The 3,902-nt window shown below is 34.2% G+C and overlaps 1 long non-coding RNA gene across 3 annotated transcripts; it reads left to right on the top strand.

Annotated features, from left to right (window-relative positions):
• Positions 1-366: 366 nt before the first annotated feature.
• Positions 367-3,606, top strand: LOC114390367. Of its 3 annotated transcripts, none has more exons than XR_003661888.1 (6): positions 367-1,082; positions 1,360-1,568; positions 2,243-2,381; positions 2,453-2,732; positions 2,910-3,066; positions 3,416-3,606. It is a non-coding gene; the product is annotated as an uncharacterized LOC114390367 (long non-coding RNA). The 3 variants fall into 3 exon arrangements; XR_003661887.1 differs by having other exon boundaries at positions 1,357-1,568; XR_003661886.1 differs by having other exon boundaries at positions 367-1,568.
• Positions 3,607-3,902: the final 296 nt, after the last annotated feature.

The following is a 3,902-nucleotide window of genomic DNA, read 5'->3' as shown; positions in this document are numbered from 1 at the left end:
TATATGTTTAATATAATTTTTGCTCCATTCCTAGCACACAGTAATTAAGGGTAATTAATTGAGAAGGAGGAGATAAACCGCATTAGGGGAATTAATTCCTAGTGGGATATTTAGAAGGAAATCTAGCCAATAAATAATATGAACTTTGTAGCTTTGAGACAGATGTGAGTCTCAAAGAAAGTTTGAGTTTTTTCCTTTTTGTAAGACCTTCTCTTGGTTCTTAGGTAAAAAGCTGAATATGATCTTAGTAAGACAACATTATGACTTATCACTCAACTTCTCACATATTTTTTTGAGTGTGACATAAATATATTTCTCTAAAAGAAAACTAAGTCAATTTCTAAGTCAAAACTTCAAAACGATCCATCCTGTTTCCGTGTTCATATCACAAGGATGGAGCAATAGATAAGGTTCGGAAGCTACTGGAGATGCTTTTAGAAAATGGACTTAAACCTGATATCTTCACTTTTAGCTCAATAATTGATGGACTCTGTCGAATAAAGAGGACTGAGGAAGCTTTTGAATGCTTTACTGAGATGATTGAGTGGGGCATCAATCCAAATGCTGCCATTTACAATATCTTGATTCGATCTTTATCCACCATCAGGGATGTTGCAAGGTCAGTGAAACTTTTAAGAAGAATGCAAAAGGAAGGAATAAGCCCTGATACCTACTCCTATAATGCTTTGATTCAAATCTTCTGTAGGATGAATAAAGTTGAGAAAGCCAATAAGCTTTTTGATTCAATGCCAAGATCTGGCTTGAATCCAGACAATTAATTACACTTACAGTGCTTTTATAGAGGCACTGTCTGCATCTGGGAGATTAGAGGAAGCCAACAAGATGTTTTACTCGATGGAGGCAAATGGTTGCTCTCCCGACTCATATATATGTAACCTAATTATCAAAATATTGATTCTACAGGACTACGTTGAAGCGGCTTAAAACATCATAGGAAGGTGCAGACAGAAGGGAATATCTTTGAATTCTATTCCTAATTTGTAGACTAGTTGTCTGCTAATTTTTAGGATGATGCTACATTATTGAGGTTTTGAAAGTGAAGATATCGGTTCAGGGTACAGGTATGCTAGATTATAAAGTTCTGTTGATATTGAGATCTTGTTATATGGTGGGACACGGATTATTTATGCACATGTATGCATGTAATTTTCCCCATTTCAACACAAAAATAAAGAATACAATTAGAAATTTACTTTCTCCTTATTAGTTGATCACTCTCCTTTCATCATCATCATCCTTAGCGGTTTGGATGGTGGCAGCTTGGTTAACATGTTATACCATGCTTCAACTGTTGCTGTGGTTAACTTACAAATTGTGCTGTTTTTCTGGAATCAGCAGAAAATGCCTTTTTCCATCATTGTCTCCATTAATGGAGTAACATCGATCTCTTTACAAGCACTGCGGTCGGCTAATGACAACCAGAGCTCCATCTTGCATAGCTACCCATCCTGCGTGTGGAAGAACACGAATTTGGTGGCAGTCTCATGACAGGACAACCTGAGATATCTAAGTTTTGTGGCCATGGGCCCCTGGCAGTCTCTTATGATGTTAGTAGTTTTATTACAATTATTACGGGTGTATATCATAGACATTTCACTTAATCAATAAAATATACTATTTCTCTCTCGTCCTCCTTTTTCACTTTTCCCCCTTACTTTCAACTGGTCCCATACAACTTTCCCCATAATAGCAAACAATTGCAGCCCTATGATCCTGAAAATCCACTAGGAAACCGTGAATGAATATTAAAGGAAAATAAAGCATTATACTCAGATTATATTATTTTAGTTTCTTCTGCCATTTGACCCAAATGGTAAATTTTGACACTAATTTCAACCATAAATTCTTACAAAATTAATATATTTATGACCTAGACACATTCTCAGATGTTTTCCTATTATTCCGTTCATGTATTCCCTGTTCATATTGATCCTATCAAATATCATTGTCAAACACATTTTATTGAGTAGAACTAGTCACTGAGTCTAGATGCAGCTTGCTTTTGAAGTTCTAGCAAATGAATTACCCTTGAAGCATATGCATATAATGAATCTTCATCTTCTAAGACCACATTTACAAAACTAGTATTTGTTTTATATTTTTTACTCTTTGGTGAAGGCACTCTTGTTATTAGAAGTTATTCACTTATTTGTTGTGAGAGGGAAGCATGTGGGCGGTAGCTACTTCTAGAGTTAATGTTTGCATTCTATTATGTGTTTAGGGACATTAATCTTCTGCAATAAAGAAGCTTGGCATAAAAGGACTTCTAATTTCCCAGAGAGCGTTTCAGTGAAATCATGCAGCCAAGCTCTATGTTGAATCACGATATTATTTTAAACATGAAATCTGCTGAACTGGAGGTGACATTGTGACATTACTAAAATTTTCAGTGCGAGGGTTATCAATGTAACCTTTCTTTTGTTCATTGCAGATTGAGTATGGCAGGTTTCTTAATTGGCTGAATGATTCAACTCCTTTCTCAATTTTGTTGCAAATATAATAGCTATATGGACCCTGAAAGCTTTAATAGGCAATATTTGAGTTGAGGTGGTCATGACGTGACTTGCCATCCTAGTTCAATAAGACATTGATTAACACTTTTGGAAAGGTTACGGCAGCACTAGCAAAAAAAGCATTGTCACATCGACTGTCGTTACAAGGGATTTTGGATTTCAATCATAATGCAAGTTGGTTTTAATCCTTCTATACAGGTAATTTTATGTCTAACAGCAAGAGGCATGCCTGTCTGATATGTCTCTTACCATCCACCTTTTATAATGTTAAGTATAAATGTTCTTTGTAGTTGCTTAGTGACTATTTCTTGAGCAATAACTAGGAACAAGCCCTGACACCTACTCCTTTAATGCTTTGATTCAAATATTCTGTAGGATGATTGATGAATAAAGTTGAGAAAGCTAAAAAGCTTTTTGATTCAATGTCAAGATCTGGCTTGAATCCGGACAATTACACTTACAATGCTTTATGGAGGCACTGTCTGAATCTGGGAGATTAGAGGAAGCCGAGAAGATGTTTTACTCGATGGAGGTAAGTGGTTGCTCTCCCGATTCATTTGTAACTTAATTATTAAAATATTAGTTCAGCAGGACTATGTTTAAGAGGCACGAAACATCATAGAAAGATGTTTGATAGAAGGGAATGTCGTTAAATTCTATTCCTAATTTGCAGATCAAATTTCTTCTAGTTTTTAGGATGCTGCTACATTGTTGAGCGTTTGAAACTGAAGATATTGATTCTGATTATAAATCTCTGTTGATATGGAAATTTTATATGGTGGGACACAAGAATTATTTATGCAAATTTATGTATGAAGTTTTTGGCCATTTCAACACAAATAAAGAATACAATAAGAAATTTACTTTCTCCTCCTTTGTAGGTCACTCTCCCTTCATCTCCTTAGAAAGAGCTTGGTCTAGCGGTTTTGATGGTGGTAGCTTTGTTAACATGTTATACGTACTATGCTTCTCCTCTTGCTGTGGTTATCTTACAAATTGTGTTCTGGAGTCGACAGACATCACCCTTTCCACCGTTATGTCCATTAAAATTATTTTTCATTTATATCTCAAATTCATCATAAATCCCACAAATATATTTGGATATATTAAGAATTTGATTCTCCTAGGTAGAATTTTTTTGATGAAATAATCAAATAAGCTTAATTTTTTTAAAAAAAGAAATTTAATTAGTTAAAAATTGAGGGACTAAAATTATACATAAACATGTTATATGAAGTAAAAATATAATTAGGCCTAAATTTAGTTTAAGAAAAAATATAGTAAAAAGTAAGTACTTTGAATTTAATAAAAGCATAATTTTCATTTCCTCCCACAAAGAATGATATAATAATACTTACACAAGAAAAA

This window comes from Glycine soja, chromosome 16, assembly GCF_004193775.1.
Source record: "Glycine soja cultivar W05 chromosome 16, ASM419377v2, whole genome shotgun sequence".
NCBI classification, from domain to species: Eukaryota; Viridiplantae; Streptophyta; class Magnoliopsida; order Fabales; family Fabaceae; genus Glycine; species Glycine soja.
This window is presented reverse-complemented; position numbering and strand designations above follow the sequence as displayed.